General features: G+C 44.2%; 1 protein-coding gene across 2 annotated transcripts in view; it reads left to right on the forward strand.

Annotated features, from left to right (window-relative positions):
- The first annotated feature begins 6,371 nt into the window (after positions 1–6,371).
- MICU1 (mitochondrial calcium uptake 1) overlaps positions 6,372–15,324 on the forward strand; it is a 262,263-nt gene continuing 253,310 nt past the window's right edge. Inside the window, exon 1 of one of the 2 annotated variants that reach the window (XM_007963109.3) lies at positions 6,372–6,490. The gene's annotated coding sequence lies outside the window, so the exon portion shown is untranslated. The remainder of the gene's footprint in view (positions 6,491–15,324) is intronic. The other variant, XM_038009080.2, reaches the window with a different exon arrangement.

A 15,324-nucleotide genomic window follows, 5' to 3' on the forward strand; every position in this document is an offset into this window, starting at 1 on the left:
CTACTCGGGAGGCTGAGGCAGGAGAATGGCATAAACCTGGGAGGCGGAGCTTGCAGTGAGCTGAGATCCGGCCACTGCACTCCAGCCTGGGCGACAGAGCGAGACTCCGTCTCGGGGGAAAAAAAAAAAAAAATTAGCTGCGAGTGTGGCGGGCACCTGTAATCCCAGCTACTCAGGAGGCTGAAGCAGGAGAATCACTTGAACCTGGGAGGTGGAGGTTGCAGTCAGCTGAGATTGTGCCACTGTACTCTAGCCTGGGTGACAGAGCAAGACTTCTTTTCCTGACCCCTTCCTTCTGAAGGCAGTTGGGAGCTATTCTTGTTTATGCCTCCCTATTGGCAGAAAAGACCCCATTTAAAACCCAGAGAACACTGGAGGGGGATGCTCTAGTTGGTTCTGTGTCTATTTTCCTCTGTGCCAAAGACAGACAGACAGGCTGAGAGAAGCTGTTCCTGAATCAAAGCAATAGCCAGCTTTTGACACATACCTGGCTGTCTGAGGAGGAAGGCCTCCTGGAAACTGAGAGCTAAGGGCAAGGCCCTTCCCTTCAGAGGCTCCTGGGGGACTAGGGTGTGGTGTCTGCCAAGCCAAGGGGTAGGGAGCTGAGAAATTGGTCCGCTGGCTCCTGGTTGCACTTTGGGGAACGAGAGGAAGTTTGGGGCTCCAGGTAGCTCCCTGTTGTGGGACTGCTCTTGGTCCCCTACCCCTACTGCACAGATAGTACCACCGAGTTCCCTTCAGGCCTGGCAGACCGGCAGTAAGGAGGGGCCTCAGTTAGCTCTCAAGGGTGCCTTCCCCTCCTCCCACCCCAGACATACTGTCTGCCAAACTGGGAACCAGCAGTGCTAGTAACTACCTCATAGAGACCCAGAGGGCCTGTTTGAGCCTTCTTGCTCCACAGGAGAAGCTGGTGCCTCTAGGCAACCACTTCCTCCCACCTCTCATCAGGGGTGGAGGTTCTCCTTTCTTTCCCCTGAAGTGTTTACGGGGGAGATCCTAGTGGCTTTGCCATTCAAACCACTCGACTGTTTGCCTGTTTCTTGAAAACCAGTAGAAGGGAAACAGTACAGCCTGTCACAGTAATTGCAGGAAAATTGAAGACAAATCCTCATCAATGCCAGGGGACATAAAAGCCATTTCCCTTCCAAATACTCGATAATTTAGACGCAGAACATTTCTCTGTATTCAGACTTAGAGTAACACCAGCTGAAAACTTCAGTTTCTTTCCTTTGGATACATAAGGCTTCTCTATCCGGGTCTGGGACAGGGAGGAGGCCTCATGTCTGAAGGGGGATTTAGGGGTGAGAGCCCCAACTCTGACCCTTGGTCCCGTACACCACTTTGGGGCACAGTCTGATGACACCTTTGCTGGTGCCTTAGTATGGTTGACTTCGGATGGACAAAAGAAAAAAAATTTTTTTTCTTGAATGAAATAGCAGGAAGCTCCTGAGGAGCATGTGTTTTGATTAACCGCAGGTGATGGACGCTACGAGTATAAATGGATTAACTACCTCAATTCTTACAGTAAGATTGGAACTAAGGGCAGAGACTCGTGCATAAGGGTATGAATCCCAGCCAGGACAAGTGAGTTGAGGCTTGTGCCACAAAAGGTTTGTCCTTGGGGAACAGGCAGGCCTGCCAGGATCCCCCCCATATCGACTGGGCTGGGAGGGCTGGCCGTGAGGTCCCCACTTTCTGCCTTCTTTGCCCATGTATCACCCCTTTGGCCTCCAGCTTCTCCCTCTCTCACTTTCTATAGCTTTGTTGTACCAGATGGTAAGGAAGGGAATGGCCTCCTCCCTTCTAGAGGGGGCTGGATGGAGTGAGACCTGGGGCTTGGCCTGGAACCCACCACACAGCCCCAAAATCAGGAAACATTTGTACGGTTTAAAACAGTGGTTCTCAAAGTGTGGTCGAAGACTACGGGGGGTTTCCTGAAACCCTTTCTAGTCATCTGTAAGGTCAAGACTGTTTTCTCACTAACACACTGTTATTTGCCTTATCACTCTAATTCTTTGTTGAGCATATAGTAGTGTTTGCCAGAGGCGACATAATGTGTAAGAGTGCAAACATTTAATGCAGAAAAGATACGAGAATCTGTCTTCTGTTAAGCCAGACATTAAAGCAATTTGCAGCCAGGCACAGTGGCTCATGCCTGTAATCCCAGCACTTTGGGAGGCAGAGGTGGATGGATCACGAGGTCAGGGGTTCAAGACCAGCCTGATCAATATGGTGAAACCCCGTTTCTACTAAAAATACAAAAAAATTAGCCGAGCGTGGTGGCACACGCCTGTAATCCCAGCTACTCAGGAGGCTGAGGCAGGAGAATTGCTTGAACCCGGGAAGCAGAGGTTGCAGTGAGCCGAGATCGTGCCACTGCACTCCAGCCTGGGCGACAAAGTGAGACTCTGTCTCAAAAAAAAAAAAAAAAAAAAAAAAGGGGAAATTTGCAATAATGTAAAACCATGCTACTCTGTTTTTTTGAAGTTGTTTTTCTTAAGAATGTATTTATGTCAACATATAATGGATCTATTGTTTTTAAATGACTAAGTACATATTAAAAATAATTTCAATTTTAATTTTCTTTCTTTTCTTTTTTTTGAGACCGAGTCTTGCTCTGTCACTTAGGCCCAGGCTGGACTGCAGTGGTGCGATCCTGGTTCACTGCAACCTCTGTCTCCCAGATTCAGGCGATTCTTCTGCCTCAGCCTCCTGAGTAGCTGGGATTACAGGCTTGCGCCACCATGCCCAGCTAATTTTTGTATTTTTAGTAGAGACAGGGTTTCACCATATTTGCCAAGATAGTCTCGAACTCATGACCTCAGGTGATCCATCCGCCTCACCCTCCCAAAGTGCTGGGATTACAGGTGTGAGCCACTGTGCCCAGCCTCAATTTTAATTCCTCATATGCTAAATTAAAAAAAGTTTATAGAGACAGGTTCTTGCTCTGTTGTGCAGGCTGGAGTGCAGTGGCATGATCATAGCTCACTGTAGCCTCAAAGTCCTGGCCTCTCGTGATCCTCCCATCTCAGCCTCTCAAAGTGCTGAGATTATAGGTATTAGCCTCTGCCTGGCTGAATATGGTAAATATCGATAGGTATAACACACATAAATAAAAGTTCTTTTGAGTCCTCAATAATTTTTAAGTGTATAGGGGTCCTAAGACCAAAAAGTTTGAGAAATATTGATTTATGTTTTTAAATGTTATTTAATAGTTTGACTGATTAGTTTTATATAGACAAATGTTGCCTAAAATTAGAATTGAATTTCAGCAAATCTTTTTTTTTTTTTTTGAGATGGAGTTTCGCTCTGTCGCCCAGGCTGGAGTGCAGTGGTGCCATCTCAGCTCACTGCAAGCTACGCCTCCCAGGTTCACGCCATTCTCCTGCCTCAGTCTCCCGAGTAGCTGGGACTACAGGGGCCCACCACCACGCCTGGCTAATTTTTTGTATTTTGTTTAGTAGAGACAGGGTTTCACTGTATTAGCCAGGACGGTCTCGATCTCCTGACCTCGTGATCTGCCTGCCTTGGCCTCCCAAAGTGCTGGGATTACAGGCATGAGCCACCACGCCCAGCCCTTTTTTTTTTTTTTGAGATGGAGTCTCACTCTGTTTGCCCAAGCTGGAGTGCAGTGGCACAATCTTGGCTCACTGCAACCTCTGCCTCCCAGTTTCAAGCAAAGCGATCCTGCTGCCTCAGTCCTGGGATTACAGGGACGTGCCACCATGCCCGGCTAATTTTTGTATTTTTAGTAGAAACAGGGTTTCACCATGTTGGCCAGGTTGGTCTTGAACTCCTGACCTCAGGTGATTCACCTGCCTTGGCCTCCCAAAGTGCTGCGGTTATAGGTGTGAGCCACAGCACCTGGCCTGAATTTCAGCAAATTTTTATTTTTTTTTTTTGATATGGAGTTTTGCTCTTGTTGCCCAGGCTGGAGTGCAATGGCATGATTTCAGCTCACTGCAACCTCTGCCTCCCGGGTTCAAGCGATTCTCCTGTCTCAGCCTCCTGAGTAGCTGGAATTACAGCCATGCACCACCATGCCTGGTTAATTTTGTATTCTTAGTAGAGATGGAGTTTCCCCATGTGGGTCAGGCTGGTCTCGAACTCCCGACCTCAGGTGATCTGCCTGCCTCAGCCTCCCAAAGTGCTGGGATTACAGGCATGAGCCACTGTGCCCCACCAGCAATTCTTAAAAATTGATTTTTGTTTAATGTGTATGGACGATTTAACTTTCCTTTTTCCTTGTTCTGAGAAACAGTTGACTTAGCTACTACTGAAGCTCTATGAACCTCCGAAGTATCCATAGTAATTTATGACACAACTTGAAATTCTCATCATCAGAGATAATGGATATGCTGCTTGAGAAGGATATCAAGTTAAGTTCCTATTAATATTTAAGGAAGACTGGGCGCAGTGGCTCACACCTGTAATCTCAGCACTTTGGGAGCCTAAGGTGGGAAAATTGCGAACATCCTGGGCAATACAGCAAGACCCCATCTCTACAAAAATTTAAAAATTAGCTAGGCATGGTGGTGCTCACCTGTAGTGCCAGGAGGCTGAGGTGGGAGAATCGCTTGAACCCAGGAGGCAGAGGCTGCAGTGAGCTGAGATCACTTCACCTGCACTCCAGCCCGGGTGACAGAGACCTCGTCTCAAAAAAACAAAAAACATAAAACAAAAAAACCGGGGGCGGGGGGAATAATTTCTTTATCAGATTTCTCACTTAACAGAGAACAGTGTCTAAATGGGAAGAGACACGACAGAAAAGGTACATTTTGATAGCCTGGCAAGCAAATTAGCAATAATTCCTAACTCCTGTGGCAAGGCAGGTCAGAGGACAATGGACTAAAGCACATTTTTTTTTTTTTGAGACAGAATCTTGCTCTGTCACCCAGGCTGGAGTGCAGTGGTACGATCTTGGCTCACTGCAACCTCGGTCTCCTGGGTTCAAGCGAGTCTCCTGCCTCAGTCTCCTGAGTAGCTAGGACTGCAGGCGCCCGCCACCACACCCGGCTTATTTTTTATATTTTTAGTAGAGACAGGGTTTCACCGTGTCAGCCAGGATGGTCTCGATCTCCTGACCTCGTGATCTATCCGCCTCCGCCTTCCAAAGTGCTGGGATTACAGGCAAGAGCCCCCGCGCTGGGCCTGAATTACATCATTTAAGAGTGGAAGCCTCACAGGCCCTCAGGTCAGGTCTATGTCCTGCTACTGCATGTACTGCATTACCTAGGGGTGTCAGCTGGGTTCCCTACCTGCAAATGAATAAAACAGTATCCATCCTAGAGTGGTTGTAGACAAACACTGGGTTGTATGTAAAGCTCCAGCACAGCACCATGAACACAATCATTTATTGTACTTTGGTTAGTTGGGTCTGAGAAGAAATGGAGAATAGAGTTGATACTGCTTACTTCACAATTTACCCCAGGGATGGTTTTGTTGGCTTTGTTTCTATAAGTTGCCTTTTCCACAGCTCTGCTACGTTAATTCTTGAAAAAAAAAATATTGTTTGAAAGTTCTCTGGGACTGGCGTGGTGGCTCACACTTGTAATCCCAGCACTTTGGGAAGCCGAGACGCAAGGATCACCTGAGGTCGGGCGTTCGAGACCACCCTGACCAACATGGAGAAACTCCGTGTCTACTAAAAATACAAATTAGCTGGGCGTGGTGGCGCAAGCCTGTAATCCCAGCTACTCAGCAGGCTGAGGCAGGAGAATCACTTGAACCCGGGAGGCGGAGGTTGCGGTGAGCTGAGATCGCTCCATTGCACTCCAGCCTGGGCATCAAAAGTGAAACTCTATCTCAAAAACAAAAACCTTCTTCAAGGGAAAACATGTTTTTTTAGTGGCTTAGAGACTATAAACTCTGCAGTAATATTAGTCTGCAAATAAAACACCTGAAAAACCCATCCAGTAGAGGAAGTGGTGAGGGTTTCTAAATCCAAAAAAGGCTCAAGGTTATGAAACAGGAACATTTAACTCTGATAAAATTTCATCTCTGATAAAACGAAACGGAGTTGGAAAGAAACAATTTCCAACTCATTGTGGTCCAGTTTTCTTTTCACGAACTCCTTTTTGCTTAGCCAACACGAAAACGGGTACCGAGGAGGCGTCATGAGCCACAATAAATTTCTCAACAGATTCCTATGACCCTTGTGGAGGGGAAAAAAACCAGAAGAAATGCCCGACAGCTTCTGGGAGCTCTCCAGCTTTCCCGCCTAAACGCGAGCCGGGTAAGGGGGAGTGACCGGGCTGGGGCGGGGTCCGAGGCTGGGGCGTGGCGCGTTGATTTCCCCGCCCCTCCCCATTCCTTTTCGTCTGTGCCCCTCCCACACGCCTGTCGCCAAGATCCCGACAGGCCCAGCGGCTGGGAGAGTCACGTGAGGGTGGGCGGAGGAGGTGGAGGTTTGTCTCCGCTGTTTCATCTCTATGGCTGTCAGAGGTGGGCGGCTTTGACCGAGGAGCTGCTGGAGCTCGTGCTTGGACGCGTGAGTCTCGGACTCTGGAGGGTTTGAGGAGACAGCAATTAGGGAAGGCGAAGGGCAAGGGGGTTGGCGAGACAGCCTTAGGGAACTGGGTTCCGAGGCTGGCCGTTTGTCCGTCCCGGGCATCTGGCTACTTCTCGGGTCTGGCGGGATACCTGTCTCTCCCTGATGCGCTCAGCTTTTGGTGCTGAGAGGAGTCCGTAGTCATGCTTGCCTCCCGTCCTCCACTTTTCTTCACCCCAACCCGTCCCTTCTCCCGTCCCGGGAGAACTTCTCCCAGTGCCGGCTTCCCAACTTGGCGCCGACGCCCGCCTCCTCACGGGCGAGTGGGACACTCTAGTAGCCTTGACCGGCTCTCTTGGAATTTGTGGATGTGGTTGGAAGTGGGTGCGGGAGTTCACAGATGGATTTCTAATACGGAGAAATATTAACCACTGAATCGAAGTAAGTGGAAAATCAGTGAGGACTCAAAGGAGCAATGCAAAGTGCAGGTTACTCGGACTGTTCAGTTTTTATCTTTTCCAGCGCCTTCCCATTTTCATTACGTTCTCCCTGTTTTCTTTTCACCGCCCCATTCTGGCCGGCCACAGGCTGTTTTGAGAAAGAGCTAGATTTTATTGACTCTATGTGAATGTTAGGAGAAGAGTTGAAAACAAACTGTTCTTTAAGTTGCCTTCTCTGTAATCTTATGGTTGATGGTTTCTTTACCTTCCCTTTACCATGCCTTGAAAAATACAGTGGCCATTAGTAAATATAAATAGAATAAATATCTTATAGCTAAGGGACTAGAGTAAAATATTTTATTCTCCCTGTGGTACCTTAGAAACGCCAATTTTCTTCCTATTTATCAGTAAATGTTTCTATCGCACTTGTTTGAGTGGCTTTTTTGATATGCCTTTGTTTATATTAAAACATCCCTTTTGGGCATGTGGGGAAGTGATCTAGCAGTATTAAGAAAGGAGTTTGCATTTCATTAGGTGAAACAAGTTCGGTGTTGATAGCTGTAGGAGAGTTTAGGTTTCATTGGACCATATGACAATAATAAACGTCAGCGTCTTGAGACAAAGGTGTTGGCCAGAATGACCCACCTACTGTGTTTCTGGCGTGGACAAGGTAAGGAGCTTTTTGAATGTTGCCTTATCCTAAAAACTTTAGAACCCATTGCCACTTTTCTGTAAGAAGCTGGCTTTTGCCTCCAGCTACTCTTTGTCCCCACCGTTGGTATGTCTCTGATTGTCTCTTCTACTTAAGAGCATCACTCTGGCTACCTAATGTATCAAGCAAGTGTCCCTGACATCTTCTAAGTGTCCTTACTGAGAGTCGTAAAACATAATATTAACAAAAAGTGAATATTCTGGAGTGGCTTGTGTGCCTGGGGAGAAAGGAAAAGAATGATAGAAACTAATAAAAGCTAATAAATGGAAGAGAACAAAAGTGTTTATTGCTGTCTTCCTTTATATTTACTATATTCAGTAGATTGTTTACATTCCTAAGAAGTGAATCTCCAGACTAACTTTCCTGTATTTAAGAATAAAACAGGCTGGGTGTGGTGTCTCAGGCCCATAATCCCAGCACTTTGGGAGGCCAGGTGGATCCCTTGAATCCAGGAGTTTGAGACTAGCCTGGGCAACATGGCAAGACCATCTTTACAAAACACAAAAATTAGCTGGGTGCATCCCTGTAGTCCTGGCTACTTGGGAGGCTGAGACAGGAGGATGACTTGAGCCCTCGAGGTTGAGGTTGCAGTGAGCAGTGATCGTACCATTGTACTCCAGCTTGGGCAACAGAGTGATACCCTGTCTCTTAAAACAGCAACAACAAAAGAATAAAACGATATGAAATTTCTCCATAATGCAGTATTATGCAAAATAATTATAATTGAAATATTTAACTGACCAACTCCTTCAGATCTTATGCTATTCAGAGTTATAGGACTAATATAATTGATAAAGCTTTTTTAAACCCAATTTTGCCACTTTCAGTCTTTAAAGTTAGCTTTATCTCTTGAGCCATTTTTACAATGGCTGCAGCACGTGCTGAACATTAACTATTTTTTCCATATACAATTGTTTAATGTATCCCTTTTAAAATGATAACCAGTTTTTAATTAATTAACTAATTAATTAAATAGAGATGGGGTTCAGCCATTTTGCCAAGGCTGGTCCTTTTGTTGGGGAGTGGGAAAGAAGTCTCATACTGTTGCCCAGGCTGGAGTGCAGTGGTGTGATCTTGGCTCACTGCAACATCCGCCTCCCAGGTTCAAGCAATTCTCCTGCCTCAGCCTCCCAAGTAGCTGGGACTGCAGGCGAGGCACCACATTTGGCTAATTTTTTGTATTTTTAGTAGAGATGGGGTTTTACATGATGGCCAGGCTGGTCTCGAACTCCTGACCTCAGGTGATCCACCTGCCTCGGCCTCCCAAACTGCTGGGATTACAGGCCTGAGCCACCACACCCGGCCTGCCCAGGCTAGTCTTAGACTCCCAGACTCAAGTGATCCTCCCGCCTTGGCCTCGCAAAGTGCTGGGATTATAGGTACAAGCCACTATGCCTAGCCACAAGAACCAGTTTTTTAAAAAAAGGTTTACTCAAACTGTTTTTTCCACTCATATTTTCCTTTTCTTTTCTTTTCTTTTTTCTTTTCTTTCTTTTCTTTTTTCTTTTCTTTCTTTTCTTTTTTCTCCCTTTCTCCCTCGCCTCCCCTTCCCTTTTCTTTTCTTGTCTTTTTTTTTTTGAGATGGAGTCTCGCTCTGTCTTTCTTGTCTTTTTTTTTTTTTTTTTTGAGACGGAGTCTCACTCTGTTGCCCAGGCTGGAGTGCAGTGGCTGGATCTCAGCTCACTGCAAGCTCCGTCTCCCAGGTTTATGCCATTCTCCTGCCTCAGCCTCCCGAGTAACTGGGACTACAGGCGCCTGCCACCTTGCCCGGCTAGATTTTTTGTATTTTTTTTAGTAGAGACGGGGTTTCACCGTGTTAGCCAGGATGGTCTCGATCTCCTGACCTCGTGATCCTCCCGTCTTGGCCTCCCAAAGTACTGGGATTACAGGCCTGAGCCACCGCTCCCGGCCCTTTCTTGTCTTTTTGACAGAGTTTCACTCTTGTTGCCCAGGCTACAATGCAATGGTGTGATTTCGGCTCACTGCAACCTCTGCCTCCTGGGTTTAAGCGATTCTCCTGCCTCAGCCTCCCAAGTAGCTGGGATTACAGGAGTGCACCACCACGCCTGGTTGTTTTGTATTTTTAGTAGATGGGGTTTTACTATGTTGGCTAGGCTGGTCTCAAACCCATGAACTCAAGTGATCTGCCTGCCTGAGCCTTGCCAAGTGCTGGGGTTAGAGGTGTGAGCCACTGTACCTGGCCTCCCACTCATAATTTAAAAATGAAAATATTGTAATAGCTTTATTTTGTGCCAGAAGAAGAAGGTGATTGTTTTTAGATGGATATTCTATGTGCTTTGGTAAATTATGAGAAAATTGTTAATACTTTTAGGATATTGAAATATGAATATCTGAGCATATTTGAGAAGAAAACATGGACAATATTTTTAAATGTTTTAAATTTCCTATTATAAAAGTAGTATGCTTATTTTTGAAAAATGGAAACATTATGGAAAATACAATATTGAAAGTCAAAGTCCTAATTTATCTTTTCTCTTACTACCAGGTAACCCCTAGTTCCCTTTGCGTATTTGGGATTCAGTGTGGAAAAGTAATTAAGGTTCTGGAGTCTAATTCCCTGGGAAAGATTGTAATACCAGCACTAGGCTTACTTCCTTCAACCTCAGAAACCCAAGAAGAAAGAGAACTTCCCTTTCTCTGCAGTTCCAGCACACCACTGTATGGTAGTTTCATTGACCTGACTTGGGTCTTTGCCCATCTTAGAGAGGCAGTCCCTGTGGCCAGAGTGATGGAATGCTTTGTGTGGCTAGGCTTGGAATTTGTCCCTATCCTGGAGTGGGAAGGAGAGGGATATAGTTTGAAACCATTTGAATTAAGGGTGGGTGACAGATCCTAAAGAAAAATTGAGGTGATACTTTCTGGAGAAGAGAGATTGGTTGCTAGATAGGCAAAAACAACAGACGTTCACTAAAATAATTTTCGTGGGTTTTTTTTTTTTTTTTTAAATTAAGAGAACTTGGGGCCGGGCGCGGTGGCTCATTCCTGTAATCCCAGCACTTTGGGAGGCCGAGGTGGGCAGATCACGAGGTCAGGAGATCGAGACCGTCCTGACTAACATGGTGAAACCCCATCTCTACTTAAAAAAAAAAATACAAAAAATACAAAAAATTAGCTGGGCGTCATGGCGGGCGCCTGTAGTCCCAGCTACTCCGGGGAGGCTGAGGCAGGAGAATGGCCTGAACCCAGGAGGCGGAGCTTGCAGTGAGCAGAGATCATGCCACTGCACTCCAGCCTGGGCGACAGAGCAAGACTCTGGCTCAAAAAAAAAAAAAATAAATAAAGAGAACTTGGCTTCCTTTTGCAATATAAAAAAATGTATTTACAGTTTACGTGTTGATTTTTTTCTGTTTTTAATGCTTATTATTATAATAACTTAAAGAATTTGAAAAAATTTAAACTCTTCCAGTGTGTGTATCTGTACTGTTATTACATGTTTAGTACCTTTGGTCTGGAATATTCAGGTTTTATAACTTTAAATATATTATGTATTGGCCAGCTTGTTAAAATAAATTCTTGATATTTTTATTTCTGTGGGTGAACTTGATTAGTAACTGCAGTTAATACATAGTAAATAAAAATGTTTTAAATATTTAAATACATGTTGTGGATATGATTAAATGCTTGGTTCTTTTCATTATTTTATGTTTAAACTGTTAGTATAGAAACCATTTAATTTTTAAAAAATTATTATTATTTTTTGAGGTGGAGTTTTACACTTGTCGCCTAGGCTGAAGTGCAATGGCGCGTTCTTGGCTCACTGCAACCTCTGCCTCTTGGGTTCAAGCAATTCTCCTGCCTCAGCCTCCCGAGTAGCTGGGATCACAGGTGCCTGCCACCACAGCCGGCTATTTTTTTTTTTGTATTTTAAGTAGAGATGAGGTTTCACCATATTGGCCAGGCTGGTCTGAAATTCCTGACCTCAGGTGATCTGCCAGCCAAAGTGCTGGGATTACAGGTGTGAGCCACTGCACCAATCCAAAACCACTTTATTTTGAACATGGTATGTAAAATAAATTACCATAATTATAACTAATTGCTGTTACTGGGTGTTAACTTTAAAACTACAGTTAACATTAGTTTTGTATCTTTATGCCTTATTCTGATGGTTCATCGTTAAAACAATTTTTTTCTGTAGAAACGGGGCCTCACTATGTTGCCCAGGCTGGTCTCAATCTCCTGGGCTCAAGCATTCCGCCTGCCTTGGCCTCCCAAAATATGGGGATTACAGACATGAGCCACCATGCCTGGCCAGTCTTGCTTTAAGAGCACGATAGAGTGGATACCTGTAAATAAGATACCTGTGGGTAAAACAGATAACAGAATGTTAGTTGAAAAAATAAAAAAAAAGGTAGCTGTGGAATTGTACAACCGTGAGAAGTGATTGACATTAAATATAATTAATAACCTGGCATTGAAAAGTTAAATATTGCCACATCGTGGGAGAGGTGTTTTAGTTCTGTTTATGAGGCAAGAAATGGCTAGAAGTAGACTCATCTTTTTTTCCCCAAACTAACAGGGTGATCAATTTTTTGCAGATCATAAATGTTTCCTAGACTAATATTAAGTTCAAGATGGGTTTTACTATGAGAAAATTGAAACTTTAGTGTAGTATTTGAGAAAGATATCACATCAGTTAAGTACACAAATAGTGCTTGCATTTCTCTTCAAAGTGATTTAATGTTGCTTATTTAAAACTTGAAGTGCTTGGCCAGTTGCAGTGGCTCATGCCTGTAATCCCAGTACTTTGGGAGGCTGAGGCAGGAGAATAGCTTGAGGTCAGGAGTTCGAATCCAGCCTGAGCAACATGGGGAAACCTTATCTCTACTAAAAATACAAAAAATTAGCCAGACGTGGTGGCACACTCCTGTAATCCCAGCTACTTGGGAGGCTGAGGCATGAGAATTGCCTGAACCCGGGAGGCAGAGGTTGCGGTGAGCCAAGATGGCACCACTGTATACCAGCCTGGGCGACAGAGTGAGACTCCATCTCAAAAACAACAAAATCTTAAAGTGCCTATTCTAATAACCTTGCTTGGACAGTTAATTTGGATTTGGTGTCTGTTATAAGCAAAAATTATAATTTATATTTTGCTTTTTAAAGTTTGTTCTTTGAGTATGGGAATTAGCAAGCTGTTTTTTTCCTTTTTTAAAAAAAAGTAAACATGAATACTTTGCCTACCATCCTAATAAGATTGAGTCAGCACTGTAATATGGCACAAAAGAGTATTAGAATCTAGCTCTAATTTATCCTCCTCCCCTTTTTACTCGTTTTCCCATGTTCTAGTCAGAATGAGACACTTTTTGCTCCCCCTGTTCGCCATGCCTTTTTGTGTCTTTATGCCTTTACATAGGCTGTTTGTTGTACTTGGAATGCCTCTCCACCATTCTGCCATCTCCCAACTGGTGAGCTGCTGTTCATCATTAAACTAGGTTAATGAATTATTGTTCAGTGTGTAGAAACTCCCTCTACCCTCAGGTGGTTATTTTCCTTGTTGGTTCTCATAATTTACTTTATCTGTTTAAAGTAGTCTTCTTACTTTGTGGAGCAATTGTATGTATTGTCTATTACATTGAGTGATTCTTGATGCCAGAAACCGGGTCTTATTCATCATCGTATACCAAGTACACAACAGAGTCTTTGTCAAATGTATAAGCTCAGAGCATGTTTGGTGAATAAATGAGTAAATAAGATATATCATCTGTTTTATTTATTTATTGTTTCGAGACGGAGTCTTGCTCTGTTGCCCAGGCTGGAGTGCAGTGGCGCAATCTCGGCTCACTGCAAACTCCGTCTCCCGGGTTCACACCATTCTCCTGCCTCACCCTCCTGAGTAGCTGGGACTACAGGTGCCTGCGACCACGCCCGGCTAATTTTTTTGTATTTTTAGTAGAGATGGGGTTTCACCACGTTAGCCAGGATGGTCTTGATCTCCTGACCTTGTGATCTGCCTGCTTCAGCCTCCCAAAGAGCTGGGATTATAGGCGTGAGCCACCGGGCCTGGCTGATATTTCATCTTTTTTAAAAGTCAGAATAGACAAAGGATATAATCCAACAAAGTAAGTCTGTACTTTGTAACCTTTATCAGTCTAATATATTTAGAGAATTTACCTGGACACATCTAGAAAATTCCATCCACTTATTCTACAACATATCAACAAACAGATTTCTAATATGTATCAAGACATTGAAAGGAGAGATGAAAATATGTTCTGTTCTTCAAGGATCTTATAGCCTAGTGGAGAAAACGGACAGATGAACAGATAATTACAATTTAGATTTAAGCTCATTAAAAATAAAGAAAATAAAAAATTCAGTTTCTGTTAGTTTTACTAGACATATTTCAGATGCCCAGTACTCACATATGGCTAGTGGCTATTGTATTGAACAGCACAGATACAAAATATTTCTGTCATCGCAACCTGTTTTACTTGACAAGAGCTATGGTAGCACATTATAATTAAACGAATCTGCATTCTCTAGTTAGAGATGATAGTTAATTTCATTTCAACCAAGTTTCTTGTGCTTTTTCAATTAAAATTCACTTTTAGATTTGAAAGTTGTATTTTTTAAAATTTTAAGCAGATTTTATTGTAATATATTTCAAATAAAGTAGCATTATTATTTTTTTCAGGTCTTTGACCTGCAATAGCATTAATCAAATGCAATAGCATTTAAATTAAGCAATCTTAGAATTTAATTTTCAATGTAAGCATTGATATTGTCTGATACTCTTTGCTAATAGGTCCTGAGATGGTACTGAAGCATAATGGTTAAGTGCAATTCCATTGGGAGCCAGGGCAGTGGCACACACCTGTAATGTCAGCTATTCTGGAGGCTGAGGTGGGAGGATTGCTTGACCCCAGGAATTCAAGACCAGCCTGGGCCACATAATGAGACCTCATTTCAAAAAAATAATAAAGATACACAATTGTTTTTAGAAAATAGAGTGTTTGTGATCAGAGAAACCTGCCTTTGCCATGCTATAACCTTAGGCAAACTGGTAGTTGTGTTTTTTTTTTTTTTTTGGAGACAGAGTCTGGCTCTGTTGACCAGGCTGGAGTGCAGTGGCGTGATCTCAGCTCACTGCAGCCTCCGTCTCCTGTACTCAAGCGATTCTCCTGCGTCAGCCTCCCTAGTAGCTGGAATTACAGACATGTGCCACCACTCCTGGCTAATTTTTTTATTTTTAGTAGAGACGGGGTTTTACCATGTTGGCCAGGCCGGTCTCTAACTCCTGACCTCAAGTGCTCTGCCTGCCCCGGCCTCTCAAAGTGCTAGGATTACAGGTGTGAGCCACTGCGGCCAGCCTTGGCAAACTTTTTAACAGCTTCGAGCTTTGCTGGGTTTTTTGTTGTTTTGAGTTGGAGTCTCACGCCGTCACCCAGGCTGGAGTGTAGTGGTGTGACCACAGTTTACTGCATCTTCAAACTCCTGGGCTCAAGCAGTCCTTATACTTCAGCCTCCTGAGTAGCTAGGACTATAGGTGTGTGCCACCACACTTGGCTAATTTTTAACTTTTTTGTAGAGACTCGGTCTTAATATGTTGCACAGGCTGGTTTCAAACTCCTGGCCTTAAGTGACCCTGCCGCCTCGGCCTCCCAAAGTTCTGGGATTACAGGTGTCAGCCCCCATGCCCAGCAAGCTTTGGTGTTCTTATCAGT

The sequence above is a fragment of the Chlorocebus sabaeus genome, chromosome 9 (genome assembly GCF_047675955.1).
Source record: "Chlorocebus sabaeus isolate Y175 chromosome 9, mChlSab1.0.hap1, whole genome shotgun sequence".
Classification (NCBI taxonomy): domain Eukaryota; kingdom Metazoa; phylum Chordata; class Mammalia; order Primates; family Cercopithecidae; genus Chlorocebus; species Chlorocebus sabaeus.